At 38.2% G+C, this 17,100-nt stretch overlaps 1 long non-coding RNA gene across 1 annotated transcript; it reads right to left on the bottom strand.

The window, feature by feature from the left end:
* Positions 1-807: 807 nt before the first annotated feature.
* On the bottom strand, positions 808-14,833 carry LOC142064618 (uncharacterized). Its single transcript, XR_012663169.1, has 2 exons — positions 14,666-14,833; positions 808-3,655 (listed from the first exon to the last, which is right to left on the bottom strand). It is a non-coding gene; the product is annotated as an uncharacterized LOC142064618 (long non-coding RNA).
* Positions 14,834-17,100: the final 2,267 nt, after the last annotated feature.

The following is a 17,100-nucleotide window of genomic DNA, read 5'->3' as shown; positions in this document are numbered from 1 at the left end:
TCTTCCTTAGTGTGCATCCTATCTATGCAAAAATCCTTCTGCCATGATTCCTTTATGCCAAACAACCCTGCCTTTTTCTCCTGTTACCCATGAAACCATCTCAAATGCTTCTGCTTACTTATTCCCCAGGAAGGTTATTCCCCCTCAGAAGGCAAAGAGCAATGGTTTTATCCTTTCTGCTGCTGCAATCCTCTCCGGGCACTTCTTAAGCATACTGAACCCAATTGTGTTTATGATGGGGAAGGTGAGAAGCACATTCTGTAGTCCTATCTTTTTGGGTAGCTCCCAACCTCCTTCAAGATCATAGAAGCATTGGTAGGAGAAATGGACTTGAAAGAATATTTTACCTGGTTCTTTACTGTTGGAAGACTGGAGATTTCTTTAATGAAGTTTTATGCAGTGCGAAATATAAAGTGAGAAAAAGATGAACACAAGATACCAAAGTATTCATCACAGTTGCTTCCTAGGAGAAAAAATGTTTGTCCCAGTGAAATTTATATCAATAGCAGTGTCTCTGTGATTTTTGCAGGCCTGGGAAAAATTTCAACATGAAATAATAAACCTTGGCTGCCTGTTTTGCTGGTTCTATTTGCATTTCATCAAGTCATGGAGTATGAGCTACAGCACATTAGAAAAGCCAATCTGTATTCTGACCAGCTATGGACTCCGTAATTTGACAGCTCTTTAAGTCAACATTATTGTAAAATAATTTTAATCACAACAACATGAAAAATAGTGTGGATTATTACTCCACTAGCAAATTAATGTAAGAATGTATAAAAGTGGGAGACAGTTAAAAAAAATCACTGCTGGAAGAGACTCTTTTTAATAATATGCAATAAAGCTTAACACTTTGACAGTCTAAAAATTGACAGTTGAATCATCTTAAAATAATACAGTAAGATCTGCCCAAATACAGTCCATCAACAACGGTTTGATACCAAGAGCCCTAGAAAAAGCGTTGTAATAACCCAAGTTATAACAGGCATTCAGAATTTCAAGATAAATCAGTGCAGTAGTGTTTACATGATAAACATGTAGACCAGTGTTAAATCATGTCTTAACTTCTATTGAACCAACTAAAATGCTCTCAAAATTAAAATATTTACAAGAGGCAATTGTTTCACAAGAAATTAGAGAGACATATTCTACATATTGATGTGTATTATGTACATAAATAATCTTGAAAGTATTTTGAGTGCCACACTGGATATAAGAAAAGAGACATTAAGTTTTCTATGTGAAAGAATTATTAGGCTGCAACTCCAGATTGGGGCTGTGAATTTTTTGATTCTGGCAGTAAATCATTTCAATAGAGATGGAATACAAAATATTTCAAGCCAAACCATTGGGGAAATGTATAAGCACTGTCATGACATCCTTAAATATTCTAGGAAAAAAAACAATAAAATAAAAAGGTGTGTATTTTCATAATAATCCATGAAGACAACACAATAAGTCTCTGCTGTTTAAAATAAAATTTTAGTTTGTAGTAAGGGCAATATCAAAGTGGCACCTGTTTACTGTCATGAAGTCTTACTCTGTCAAGTTGTAATACTTAGGTAGCAACAGAAATTTAATGCATTTGTCACAGTCCATTCCAGTCAATTCCTAATAATAAAAATTCTTCACAAATTGTTGTAACATGCAGTTCCAAATACGTGTAGCCAATCTATTGAGTAGCTTTCCAGCAATACTTGGTCAGTTTTGGAAGTGCTTGTAGACACATTCTAATTTGTAAATCCCCCTTAAATCACTGACGCTGCTGCTGTATAGTGAAAGTCCACTTGCTCAGTCTGTGTTCATTTCAGGCAAAATGACAAACTCGTCCCTTGTCTTCCTCCCTCTGGAAGCAGAAGAAATATGGTTTAAGTATTCATAATGCACACCCTTCTGGGGATAATCCCCACCTATAGGGAGAGCTCTGGATGAAGTTACTGTTTGGAACCATGGACCATGTTCACAGATTCCTGGTATCTTTTGAAGCTGTAAATCCTGTGCTTTCTCCTTTACCATTCTCTATCCAGATCTGCTGTTGCAAATCCTTAATTTCTTCAGCCACAGATTACATCAATACAGACTTTGTAACTCTGAGGATTACTTGCATGTAATATCTGAAAATTACACAGCGTTTTTGCTTTCTTATTACTATTCTGCAATTTGCAGGGTAGAGTATCAAGGATCAGAATCACCATTCTTTTGTCATTAAGATCTTTCATATTTCAATCCTTTTTTAACTACAAGTGGTAGGTTAGAAGTAATAAGAGCCATGTTCTACTACATCTAAACCCAGACTTCACTGCAGGCAGCCTGTGTGCCACTCTCTAGGCTCCACAAATGCAATGTCAATTGTATCATGCCCCACAAAAATCACTTTGATCTTCGTAATACTTTGTTCAGCAGGGGTATCCTGTCTGTGTCAATGACCTGAGAATTAAAGTTTGTTATAGGTATGTAATTTTCTTACAATCATTTTAGCCATGGCTCCTGAGCCAGTTAGCTCAGGAGATCTTTTTTGATCATCAGCACATGATCATTTCTTTCACTCAACCTCACTTTTATGGCACATACCTCAAACCCAAAGAAAATGTTTGTGTTGTCTCTCCAGGATTTTTTGTTCCAAAAATTGTAACAATTTTTCTGGCTTATTCTCTCTATCCACCTCCCACCCCCGTGACATCTTAAAAGCCTTTTTTCACTATAGCTAAATAAAAAGCAAACTGGAACTGAATGCTTACTCCTAAACTGTTGAAAAAAAACCTAGAAAATTGCTACTAGAAATACCTTGTTCATGTTTGCAGATCTCGTCCTGCATTATAGTCTGTCAGTCACAGTTTACACTTTCATTTGCAGCTGAAGGATTTTAGTATTCATGTAAGCTGTTGCTGTCGTTACCAACCATAGCACTAGAAGATTGCATACCCTTGAAAGGCTCCTTTCACAGGTAGCTTAGTTTTGTGCTTGCTTTTCCTAGTACCTCAAGACTAGGTTTCTTTGATTCAGTTCTTTATTTTCTCAGAACTTTTTATTCAAATATATTTCCAGTATGTTGTTATATAGCAAAGCTTTTGGACTTCTCATTTGTAAAGCTGTCCTGGATCTGTTCTCCTGGGAATCAATTCATTTTTCCCCTGTAAATAACAACTACATTAATCTCCTGTGCCTTGGAATCCATGTTTATTTTTTTCAACTTTTTCTCAGTGTCCACATTTTCTGTTCCATCTCCTCAAAAGCTTGTATTTTCTGGTGACATATACTCTCTCTGCCAGGACAACCGGATCCCATGGTTCTGGTGCTGATGAGTCGCTTCTGGAACCTTTCTTTTGCAGCTTCTTCATTCCCATTTTTCCTAGCTTCCCGTATTCTTGCCATAATTACTCTTCTGGCTGTCTCTGGATGACTTCAGAGGTAATTGCTTTTAGCCCTTCTTGCTGCCTCATCTTCTCCCCTCACCACCTCATATTCTGTTGTAATGAACTTATTCCTCAGGTCATTTCTCGTACATTAGCTTGTCTCTTTTTCTATTTTGTCCTTGTGTGCACATGCACATTCTGGCCATGGACTGTGTGCTTTTTCTCAACTCATTCATGTTCTATATTGGAGAGTGACGAATCCAGAACTTAAATTCAGGATAATTCTGTATGTCTTGTCTGGTCTGGTAGGAGAGACCGTGAGAAGAAAAAAGCATGGTGAAGTCAGAGATGAAGCCTGCTGCTTTCACATCCCTTTGCTAGAACCAACCTTGCTGGCTGGGCTCAATGAGGGCAAACTTTTACGGACTGCCACTAGTCCGGACGTTATTTAATTTGAATAAAGTCAGGAGAATCTGCCTCTCATCCAGAAGGAAAAGCCGTGGTATCTCATTCGTGCCATTACTAGCTGTTCATGGTAGCTTACATTTCTTGTGGTAACTATTGCATTTGGCTAACACTGAGCTTCTAGGCATGCCATGCTGCCTTACTGACTGGCTGTATTGCTAATCACTGAAGGAAATTATTGCAATCAAACTAATGGATTAGAGTTAATGAGTGTATCTATCTGCTTGGAAGAGTGTTCGGTTTTGCTTGCTTATTTGTTTTCTGTGATAGAATTAATGTGGACAAATGTTCATTTTAGCAATATTAATAAGTTCACTAGTATAAATCAGTCTAACAAATTGTGGTTTTAAGAGTTTAATCTTAAAGAGCTGCACATAGAACATAATTAGCTACGTAGGGCTACAGCAATCACTGCTTAGTGGTAATGATTGATTGAAAATGTGGAAGGAGTTTTCAGAAGCAGTTTCAAAATGTTTAAGTGGTTATTAGTGTGAAAGCCTATCAGTGGCCTAACAGATGTATTTAAGGTTATCAAATGGCTTTTTCTGTCTCATTCGCATGTCATTTACAACTGGGGTTTTTTTCAGATACTAGAGAAATATTTCAGTCTTGCTGTTTTTCTTGTAATTAGCAGATTGGTGTGGGAAGATGTCATTGAGATATATTGATGTTTCCTGATGGTGCAGGAGCTAATGTTTCTGAGTGTAATCAGCAGCTTCTTAAAATGGATCTCACAGCCATGAGGTGACAACGTATCAAATTAAAGCGCTTCAGTAACTTCACGTAGTTTATTTCATAAACTACTACTGTAGCTTTCACATACTATAGAAGGGTTATCCATTAACTGGGTAGACATTGCAAGGGTTTAAAAAACAAAACTTTGTACGTATTCAACAAAGTATGTACTCTTTTTACTTAGTATTGAAGAGTAGATAAAGATTTTCCTACATGCAAGTCAGCTTAATATCCCAAAAAGTAAATTAATTTTGTCGTAGTGAGTATACATCTTATAATTTCTGTATTGGACAAACTGCAAATATGTAGGGCCATCTTTTCAACCAGTATAAAAAAGTAAAATTTGCAGGGAATTCACATCCATGAATTAGTATGTCCTAGCAGACTCTCTCTCCATTCTCCCAGAAATCTCAGTATCCAGATCTAAATACTTTCACTGATGTCTATTTGTGTACATAATAGGAGACTGTCAAAAATGGAGTAATCATCTGAAAAAACGCAGCCCTAAATATTTCAGGGCCAGGTTGAAGAAGAAGAATAGGCAATGTGACTTCTCAGGGACCCTAAATCTGAGGATCTATTTTCATCCTAATAAAACTGAAGTTCCAGAAGAGGCAATTGGAGAAACCTAATTATTGAATTATGATCTAATAAGGAATAGCATTCGAAGAAGAAATGCCACCAGCGATGGAGTGAGATGTAACCGTAAGTCTTCAGACATTCTTCAGAAAGAGCCAAACTCTCTCTTACTTGTGAGGCCTTTTCCCCTTGACCTGTAGCAGACACTCAACCCTTGTATAGTTGTGTATCTATCACTGTAATACTGTTGTGGTTTAGCCCCAGTCAGCAAGTAAATATCACGCAGCCATTCGCTCACTCCCCTGACCCCTGTGGGATGGGGGAGAGAATCGGAAGAGCCAAAGAAAGGAAACCCTTGGGTTGAGATAAGAAGTTCAATAATTAAAATAAAACAGTAATAACAGTAATAATAGCAATATAAAGACAAAGAAAATAATGAGAGAGAGAGATATGAAACCTTGGGAGGAGGGGAAAAAAAAAACATGTGATACAACTCCTCACCACCCGCTGACCGACACCACTGGTCCCTGAGTTGCAATCGCTGCCCGCCCCCTGCCAGCTCCCCCAAGTTGATATACTGGGCATGATGTCACATGATATGGAATATCCCTTTGGCCAGTTTGGATCCGCTCTCTTGGCTGTGCCCCCTTCCCTTCCCGGCTTCTTGTGCCCCCGGCAGAGCCTGGGAAGCTGGAAAAGTCCTTGGCTAGTACAAGCACTGCCCAGCCACAGCTGAACATCGGTGTGTTATCAACATTATTATCATACTGAGTCCAAAGCACAGCACTGTGCCAGCTGCAGTGGAGAAATTTAACTCTGTCCCAGCTAAAACCATGACAAATAGACATCTCCCAAGCAATATCCGGAAATTGGATCCAGAACTGGAAACATAGAGCATACTGGAGTACTCAGTTCTTGCTAAAAAAAAAGTAACAAGAATACAAAAAAATAATTTTTAAAAAGTAATTTAAAAAACCCCACAAACCAAAAAACGAAGACAAGATGACAAAAGGAAGAAAGGGATGAGGAAAGAAATACACAGTCTGGGACCTGTACCATCATTTCAGAACTTTCGTCCCATGTGCACAAACTGGAAGATGTCTGGAGGATTCAAAAACATATGGTGAGGCTGCTGAGAAGGACAAAGGAGATGCTTTATGACTCTCTTACTACCAGAAACCGAACAAGAGGTGAATGAATAAAAGCCCAAAGATAGAAAACTGTACCCCTAAGAAGAAGACTGAAACAGCAGCTGTCTCAGGCAAGAGAAAAAATTATGTGTAAGGAGCAACAGTGATGGCACTGTGAGTTGGAGATGTCCCCAGTCCAAAAACTAATGAGGACCAGGGAGTGTGGTCTTGAAATAGAGCCAAAGCACTGTACCAAAGGAATTCAGTGGAAGCAGAAGTAGCAGCTGTCATCAGGCAGCAAGGAGACCTTGATTTGTAGGCTAATAAAAAGTTCAGGGAACATGTTAATTTGACTAAAAAACTTTTAAAATGCTGACTGAATTGGAACAGACTCTGTAGTTCTAAAGGACATTAAGGTGTATTATGGGGACAGGAGTCCTGAATTCTTGGCAGAGGCAGCTTGCATGGAGTTTAAGCTTAAATTTATGAGTGAAGCATCCATGTGTAGCAGGGTGGCCCTTTGCGGGCCAGTCCGTTCCCAGCACATGTGCTGACTGCTGGATTGAAGACAAAGAAGCTGTCTAGGTGCTAGATAATCTCACTTAGGTTGTTCTTCCCACCAAAGGCTCGACCAGATGCCCCTTCCAACTGGGCTGTTCTATGATTCTAAGCGGTGTAGCTGAGGTCTGTAGAGGTGGGAAGAGGACAGAGATGGGACATTTCCCTGGAACAAGGCAGCATGTCACAGTAAGACCTGCCTGTGAATGGGAGCACCTACCAGAGAAGCCAGACCCAAGGGATCACTGGGGACTGTGGCAGCAAGAGGGGACACGGCTGCAAGGCCTTGCCAGCAGAGAAATATGGGAAGCTTTAGGAGAGCTACCAGCAAAGAAGCAGTAGAAGACTAAGAGAAAATGACCTCATGAACCACAGACACAGTCAAAATCCATAGGCATGACTATAGACCCTCATTCCCTTACTAACCCCCAAGAAGAGTGTCCTAAGAAAGAGACTAGTTGGTGCTACCCTGAGAGGGAAGATGCTGCTAAAAAGCCATTTCCTGAGCTGGGTTTAGTAATCAAATTAGCAGACAGGACCTAGAAGGTAGCTGCCAGCTGTTCCCTGTGCATGCCAGTACACATATTAATTTGCATATGATCCAACAGTATTTTTCCCCTCCATTTACCACCTCTGTATCTTTAAGGAACAGTGATACATTAATGGACCTGGTTTTTTAGGATGGGTAATGAGCCTCAGAAACATAAATTTGTGTCATTCTTGTATCAGTTTAGAAGCAGAAGAATTAAAGTTCTTTGTATGTCCTACATCTTACAGGAATTGCACCTGAATTTTAGGAGTTCACAAAAACAATCAACCTTTTTGACATTTTAACGTGCGTCCATGCATGTGCCCTGCAAAGGACTTGAGGCAATAGAGAAAATAGCTGTGCTGTAATTCACACTGGGTCTTCAGTGTGCTTTCACCCTACTCTTACTGCAGGACTCAAAGGGACCACAGGAATATTCAGAGAGTGGTCCCCAATCCTATGAGATAATTTACATTTTCTTCATTAACTTTAAGTGAAAGTGTTTTCCTATAATGGTAGGAGTGATACGTTTAGACCATAACAGTTCACATTTCGTGGTGAACATATTTGGGGTGATGGCAAGTTCTACTAAATACAGATTTCCTGTAAAAGGGTTCAGCCTTGACTCTAGTCTGTTAAAAGAGAAAAAAGCATGTTACAGGAACAGATGGTGTAGCTTCCTTCCCCCGGTTGCTTGAGTGGAAGGTTCAGAAACTATTTCTGTTTTGAAAAAGTGTACTTTTTGGTGGGAGTGCTGTGTAAGCTTGTGCTCTGTGCTTGGTTTTCAATACATTACATGGTATTGAAAAATTGAGCTATTAGGTAAAACGTCAAATCCTTCAGCAGTCTGTCTTTTTATCTCTTTTTTTTTTTTACCCTTTTTCTACAAAAAGAATAAGAAACAACTACTTATGATTGTTTTGCTAAATATTTACCTATTTATCTTAAGTATACTTAGTAGGATTTAATATGAATGTCAACATCCTTGTCTATTTTTAGTATAGATTGCATTATTGCTTGCTGCTTACATTTTCTGGAAAGTATGATGTCATGTTCTGGATTAAATCAGTAACAGGTGTTGTTTATAGGAACTGCAAGAACCTACATGAAGTACTAAAAATCCATATTATCAGGAGAAAGAGCAGTGTCTTTTAACAGAGAAGAAATTGTGCTTCTAAGAAATAAATATGCAACACCTTAAATGACTCTCTGTGCAGCATCCTGGGTGCATGCTTCCCTGCAGGAGCCAAGCTCAGAGAAAGAGAAGGGGTAATGGGACCCCTGTTGGGCTGCAGCATGGAGTGAGCGCAGGTACCTGCCTGAATTAGCAGATTCATGTGAGTATTTGCATACTGTCTGTGAGTTGCAGGGCTGACATTAAACAATGCTCCTGTGCTGTTTAACCTGCTTACTGGTTAGGCTCAACATACAGTTTGAATTGCAATGTACTCCAGTTTAGGAATGCCTTTTATGCATGTTTTAAATCAGTCCTTGTATAGGAGGTTTAAATCCCATTCATTTCTGTGAGAATTAAATGTGTATTTTAGTATTCTTAAAGCCTACAGTTGCAATTATTGGAAATGGTTATTAAAGGAGGTTGCATTCCTTATGTCAACATTATCTTTTGATAAAATATAATCATAGCCAAGAATTATTAGGATAAATTATTACACTTTGGTACTACAAGTGAAAGACATAATGAGGAGGTGTATTAGCTGAAATTACAAGAGAAAAATAAATGGAAACAGCAAAGTATTTTCATTTAAAATAGAATTACTCATAACAAAGTGTTTCTTTTATACTTACTAGCTACCTGCTTTTGGGGTGGGGTATTTTTTTTTAAAGAGTTTTATAGAGACAGGTAAAACAACTGAATTTTTTCTTCTAAGGTTAGCTAGATAGTGTTTTAAGTAGGAAAACCTGATTTCTATCTCAGTTTTCAAATTTTTCTGTTGAAATGAAACTGCTTCAGAATATGGTGGTATTGTAAGCTAAGAAGCAAAACTTTTTTTAATTAGCATTAATAACACAAAAATATGAGTAAAATGAAACAAATAATATGTGATAATTTGCAAACTGCAGTACACTCTAGTAATTTGGTTTTCTAGAAAAGCATTTGGATCTAAAAAGTTTTCCATGGGAGACGGGCAGAAGCACTATTGTGCTGTTTCCTGTCGTTAACTGAGCAGTAAGGGGCATTCTAGAGCACAAGTCTGATGGGGAGCGGCTGAGGGAATTGGGCTTGTTTAGCCTGGAGAAGAGGAGGCTGAGGGGAGACCTTCTCGCTCTCTACAACTGCCTGAAAGGAGGTTGTAGCGAGGTGGGGGTCGGTCTCTTCTCCCTAGTAACAAGCGATAGGACCAGAGGAAATGGCCTCAAGCTGCGCCAGGGGAAGTTTAGGTTGGACATTAGGAAAAACTTCTTCACCAAAAGGGTTGTCAGGCATTGGAACAGGCTGCCCAGGGAGGTGGTGGAGTCTCCATCCCTGGAGGTATTTAAAAGAAGGGTACATGTGGTGCTTGAGGGTATGGTTTAGTGGTGGGCTTGGCAGTGATAGGTTAGAGGTTGGACTCGATGATCTTAAGGGTCTTTTCCAACCTTAACGATTCTATGATTTAAACACACAAGGAATGCTAGTAGTTCTTGTGGCTAGATATTAAATCCAATTGAACATACGTGTGTTTAAAAAAATGCATGCATTGGAAAATTCTTTCTCCTATACACGTGCATCCAGTTTTAGGTTCTTCTTCTTTCTTTATTTCTTTTAGTGAGTGTTATTCCATGAAAGAAATTCCAGGTGCATTATCACACAGTTATAAATTTTTGTTTTGATTTCATGGCTCAAATGTTTCCATACATAGTATGATAGAAAAGCTTTCTTCTTCTACCCTAACTGCATGTAATCCATTATAGCAAAGCGGTCCTCAGGATGGATGGTGTTATATCGCTGTTTCAGTGGAGAGGCACTTTATTGCAAACTGGATGTAATGTGGTATTTTTTTACTGAGTTTTCAGTTAAATGGTAAATATAGGATATTTCGTTCTACTCTTCATTATACTGATTTGGCCCCTGTGTGTGAATATCATGTACACACGTGCAGAACAGGTCCAGAACAGTAGTAGCGCTTTACTGTTTTCCAACAGTCTTCAGCTTTATATGCTAATGGACTATTTAAATGATGTCCCAGAACTATATATACAAAAATGGCATTTTGGACAAGGAAAGAAAATAAGCAGTAGGAATGTTTTTCGCAGTCCATCCAACCTTTGTGCATGTCCAGGTATACATGAAAAGTGGAACTCCATATCTGAGAAAAAAAATAACCCTTCTCACGTTACTTCCCATGCCTTTTAACACTTATTCTGCCCGTTACCACTGAAGGAATATTCAGCAACCTTTCATGGCATGTAGTGAATGAAAACTAGGGTTTCACTGAAATTTGTGTGCATGCTTGATTTGGGTCACTCTATATTTACATATTATGGTGAAATTTCCTCCCATTTTCCCCAGTTAAGGCACAATTCTGAATCAAAGCTCTTCTGCTACAAACAAGGTAAGTCCATTATAGACTGAAAATTTCAAAATGGAAAAAAATTTGTTAATTAACGATTTTTGGACACTTGACCAGTTGTCTTGAAATTCTACAGGAAATTTGTCCTTATTCAACGAGACGCTAGGGCTGTGCAAATACAAAACCAGTCTAAAGGTAATGCAGAGAGAAAAATTGAAAATTAAACTGTCAGATGCACTTAGCAGTCTCTCCATAAGAAGTCCATTCTCTGATTAAATTCTGAGCAGTCAAAGCTTTGTGTGTTCAACATGCTTTTAGGCCAGATTTATGACACTATGAGCAAAGGACCTGCCTAAGAGCCAAACCTAAGATAGTTTTGTTAGCTGTATTTTAATTAGTATTTCTTTATTGAAAGCCCTAAGATACTGCTAAGTGCTTCAATATTCTCCAGCCACTCTATATCTGTAAAACTGAGGCACTGAAGAGAAAAACTAGGAACCTTTAATGGTCTTTAAAACATTATCTAAATCACGAAGCTCTTAACTGAGTGTGAAATATATTTAAGATGCTTGAAGTCTGATGCTGATATTTAAAAAAAACAAGTGGCAATAACTATTTCAAGAGAGCTCTGGAGCACTGAACAATCTGCAGTCACTTTGCTGGTGTATAGGGTTGACTGGCTGGCAGTGATGTTAGGAAGTTCTCGTTTTCTCTTGATTGCTCAGTATTTACAACCTGGTTTGGGTTTTCCCAGTGATCTTTAATGGTTCATCAAAGGACACGCAATGTGAATCAGGATGTTAAACTGGCTACATCTGAATAAAGGCCTCTTTCATGAATGCCGGCTAAAATCTTGCTCTGTGGTGAATGGTGGATATTGCATAAGTGACAGAACATTGTAAAAAAAAAAAAACAAACCTAAAAAAACTTAAAGTTGAGGAAAATCAGTAAGAATATTTTTCCATTTGATTTGTGAAAGAAAAGATGAATAGATTATATTTTTTTAATGTATATACCGTTGAATGGTGGCCTTACTTTTGCTTAGTGTTTCCTGTATATGCACAACAGTTAAATTCTTATATTCCTAGAGAAGAAAAAAGAGAACAGGCTTTCCAATGTTATTTTTTCCCCACCTGTTCTGTAAGAAAACTATCTTTGCATGTATAGATCTTTGCTATTTCCACAGTGCTATACTTGTAAATAAATTATGATCACCAGAAGAATATTTCCATTGCTAATAAGATTAGAAATACCTTTGCTGTCAGATATGAATTATTCATTGCTTTTCATGCCATCCACTCTTGAGCAGAGAAACATGTCTTTTTAATTCTTATAATAGCTAACAAAACTCCCTACATGTGAATTCTTTTTCTTTGAAATGTTTTCATCCACTGTTTAATTTTTTATTTTTTCTAATTTTTGAACTCCAGTGATTTTTTGGGTTTGGGGTGTTGCTGGGTTTAGCTTTGTTTTGTCTTTAAAGTGGCTGAGCTCAGTATACAGTATTATATGTGATACTCCATAGCACCTGATTTGCTGCAGTATGTGTAGTAAAGACTGCCTTTCCACTATAAGCCTCTGCTAGCTAATGTAACAAGGCCCATAGACATCCAGAGCTCATAGCCACGATGGCAATAAAGCATAATAATATTAATAATAACTTATAAGGTAAAAGTGATAGTGGATCAAATACAAAACTGACATAAAATCACTAGTCTTAAATAACAATGCCAGCTGGTCTACAATACTACTCAAGTCTTTTCTAAACACCCATTTACTGCGTTTAATAAGCATGTAAGAAGAGACACCCATTAAACCACTGAAAACCAGTGATAGAGTTGGCAAAGGCTAGATTGCACCAGCCCCATAATGAAATGATACTGCTTAGGATAATAGAATCACAGAATCACTAAGGTTGGAAAAGACCTCTAAGATCATCAAGTCCAACCATCAACCCAACACCCCCAGGCCTCCTAAGCCATGTCCCAAAGTGCCACGTCTACACGTATTTTGAACACCTCCAGGGATGGTGACTCCCCCACCTTTCTGGGCAGCCTCTTCAAATGCCTGACCGCTCTTGCAGTGAAGAAATTTTTCCTATTATCCAATCTAAACCTCCCCCAATGAAACTTAGGGCCATTTCCTCTGATCATAAATGCTTCTGCAGATGGGAAGAAGCATGTAATCAGTAATGTAGCAAGCAGGTAATGTAACAGAGTATTTAAAAAGTCACAAAAATAGGGGATCTATTTTCAGTATCAAATGTTTGCCATAGTCCCTTATCACTTCTTTTTTTTTTTTTTTTTTTTTGCTACTCCTCTCCTTCCCCATAAATTACCTTTCCCTTTTTAGTCCTTTTTCACAGAGCTGATTTTCAGCATTTTCTTGATGATGTACTCTCTGATTTTTCTTAGTGGGAATTTCCACATTCTTTGAAATTTTTCTCAGTCCTGCAAGACTTGAGTTGTATTTAGTTCTATTTTCTTTCCTTTGTGTTTCAAATACTTCTGTATGCTGTGAAGTACCTGGGTATCAGTTTCTAAGTAGTCTCTGGTTTATGGTCATCAGATAATTACTGTTTTGGCAGACCATTGGGGTATTGCTGTTCTTTAAGGACAGACACAACCTATTCTCCAAATTAACGGCTGTCTATGTAGGTGCAATTGCTAGACAAGTATTTATTGGAATGGTTTGGATGTTGGCTTTTAATTTCTTAAAAAACAAAAAGAAAAATCTTAAAAATCTTACTAGTTTTGATAAACTTATATCCTCTATAATGTCTGATTTGAAAGCCTTTATTTTTGGTGATACTAAAACCCAAATGGAACAGAGACTTACTGGCTTGAGCCGAATCTCTTAGAATAGAGCATAAATACATTGTATAGAATTCTCCTGTGAATCAGGGTAGAACAAATCTTTTGTGGATTATAATCTAATTCCAAGACTTTATTCCTATAGCACAACTAGTAGGCTGAATTACGTTTGCTTCCTTACGTTGAAGCTTATGATTTATTTCAGTTTCAACTTTGTGGAATAACAGAATTTCTCACTGGTGCTGCTTGTGTATAAATCTTTACAAACCAGAAGTTGTAATGGATACAGCTGGTGTTCGCATTCATTCATATTCCTTTTTGCAAACAACAGGACAGTATCAGACAGTATGTGCTAAACTAGTGCAGAGGAGGGGATTAAGGGATTACTTGGCTTTGGAAAATTGGACATGTATGGTTTAAAGGATCACTAATATTTAGAGGAATGTGTTTTGACTGCAGAATACTTTGCTTCCAACTCTTCCTGCTGAGCTTCCCATAAAATTCAAATATAGAAGCAATAAAGTGTATTGCAATAAAGCCACTTCATACTTTCCCCTTTCTGTACAGTGGACATGGATCACATTGACTGGACGATTGATTGCAGTGAGTAAAAGCTGATCTGTAAAGCCCAAGCAAGTAATTCAAAACAGTTATTCCTGCTGTCTAGCAGTTCCAAACTTGATTTCAGTAATACTTACTGTATGCCACTGCTAATCAATACTCTGAGAATCAAAAGAGAGAAGCTTGTAGCATGAAGACACCACAGAGAGTCCTTTAAATCTGTTTACTAGAATCTTCACAGAAGCGAATGTAAAACATTTTGGTGTGAAATATAGCTAAAACAGTATCCTGCTGAAGTAAACTGGTCAAATCAACCTTCTGTTGCAGCTGTTTGGTCACTGATATTAAAACTGATAGCCATAAAAAAAGGCTCTTGGAACATACTGGGCTTTGCTGACTCGCACTTTTTTCCCTCTTTCCTCCCAGTTACCTTGCCTGCTTCGTACACTGCTTCTGTCAAGTGTCTCTGCTGTGGGACTCCTTAAATGACTGTTACAGCTCTGCCTGTACTGTACTAGATCTTCCCAAAATACTTTTTGCAAGTGAATCTCCAAAGGCAGTCCTTTTCCCTGCAAGTCAATTGTTTGTACCCAGATTATGAATGCTACAAAGTATCGGCTATTAACAAATATTTGCCAGGTAGTTTGCACAACCAAAACTGAAGCTGAATTACACTGTGTAATATACATCTTATGCCTTGTTTGTGAGAAGTCATTTAAGTCAGGTACGATGTTGAAAAAGCTTTGCTATGACTTACTCAATTTTTTCACATGGTACAAACACTTTCCTGCAATTATTCATAGCTGATCAGTAAGACTGGCAAACATGGCTGAGCAAACCACTTGCTTAGTGTTTGCTTACTACTTTATACACAAAACCAGAAAACTAATGTTATTTAGACTGCAAATAAAACACTGAAAAGCTAGAAACTTCCATAGTTATGATAACACTTAATTTAGCCTCTTCTCCATTTGCAGTCTGATACCACTCCCAAGCTCATAATCACAGGTTATTTTTGCACGAGGCATGTGCCTTGTTCATTGCTCAGGGCGGGCACTTCTCAGTGCACTTCTCCCCCAGTGGAGGCCGTGCTGCTGTCTGCAGTGCACTGTTCAAACTCTGCTCTGAAGACAAATGATTAATTTCTTCATAGACTTCTGTGGTACCCATAACTACATTTTTCCAAATTCTTCTTTTGTTGTAACTTTTTCAAAATGCTCCTGCAAGATGAATGGCTGTTAACCATGTTTTATGACAGAACATATTGCAGAGATTTAATGATAAATAATCCCCAATAAGTGTGCAATCTTACATTGACTGTGCTATTGTAATATATAAGATAGAGATTTTAGAGGCAGCCTTAGTCTTAACAGTTCCTTCTGATTTAGAGTTTTCTGTTGTAACTTTAATAACTTTTTTGAACATATTTGATTTGCTAAAGTTTCTTACAATTTTTTCAAGAGCAAACTGAAAAAGTAACACCACACCAGCCTCCAGCTTTCAGACCCCCAGGGTCCCAGCATCGCACACATTGAGAACCTCTGACCCTCCCTTTCAGGCCTGTGCTATCTGCATTGCTGAGCTGTTGTTGGGGATTGCTCTGTACCTGCAGCAATTCCAGCAGGACTGAGGACACTTTACTCTTAGGTTTCACAGATAACTGCTGGCACAGAGGGTGGAAGTTGGGTTAAATTACAAGCTGTGAAGGGAATTTGTACAACGAATAGAGAATGCTCTGCCTGTGTCCTTCCAGCCTTAGATTCCTTCTGCACCGTCTTTCCATCCTGCCTCACAATGAATCCTTTTTGGCAGACTCCTCATACGAGTCCCTTTTTCCTCATAAGGAGTATGCAAGCCAGCCCCGCTAAGAATTTTTAATGACACTTCTACTCTTCTTGCCTTTTAAACTGTAGCCTTCAGATAGTTTGCTGAGCTTTTTGCCCAGTCTGTATATTTGCTCTTTGTTCTGTCCTAACAGAGATATGTTGACACTGCCTTATTCAAGGAGATGGGAAAAAGATGGCTGTGACAGAAAGAACAAGTTTCTTTCAAGTCTTTGTTCAATGAGGTAAGAATAAGAAGGCATTTCATATAAAGTCAGCATTTTTTTATCTTTGGGAAGTGGGTGTGGAGGCAACCATCAGTTTCCTCAGCTACATTATAAATGCTTGAGTAATTTTGCCTTAGTTTTTAAAAAGTCAGTCTGGGATAGATTTATGACTTAGGTAGGCTTTATGCAAAATCTTTACATTTTTGGGAAATGTTAACTAGTTATATATGAATTCTAAATAATGTAGAAGTTGAAGAATTTTAACATTACAGGATGCTGTTACCTGCCTTTGTTTGCAGTGCTTTCATAAGAGATGGAATTCAGTTTGATGGAATACTCTTATTTGCACATTCATCACCTTTTATAATATATGCCATTTAACGTATTTACTGATTGTTATGCTAAAATTAACAGTAATTATACGATAGTGTTGATGTAAAACTTGTTTCTGTGATGTTATGGACTTTGTTGCAATGTGCCCCTGCCGAGAGTAAATGTACTACACTACCGCAGTCCTCAGGTGTATCTTCATTTCCAGTGCGTGGCACAGCCATGGTCTGTCACATGCAGGGAGGTATATAAGAGGTATCAAGGCACATGATGGGAAGGAGCCACAGCACTGTGCCACAGCTGGGACACATGCTACCACGCACAGTCTGTTAGGAAGCAAACTTGCCAGAGGTGACACGTCATCCTGGCTCCCATCTGGCCACATCCAAATGTAACTAGTTTGTCAATCACTGTGGTTATGTCATGAATCCAGGTAAAAAATCCAATCATTTGTAGTTAAAATAATAACAAAAGAAGTCTCCCTA

Source organism: Phalacrocorax aristotelis, chromosome 14 (genome assembly GCF_949628215.1).
Source record: "Phalacrocorax aristotelis chromosome 14, bGulAri2.1, whole genome shotgun sequence".
Classification (NCBI taxonomy): Eukaryota; Metazoa; Chordata; class Aves; order Suliformes; family Phalacrocoracidae; genus Phalacrocorax; species Phalacrocorax aristotelis.
Note: the sequence above shows the minus strand (reverse complement) of the source record. Positions and strands in the feature narration are given on the sequence as shown.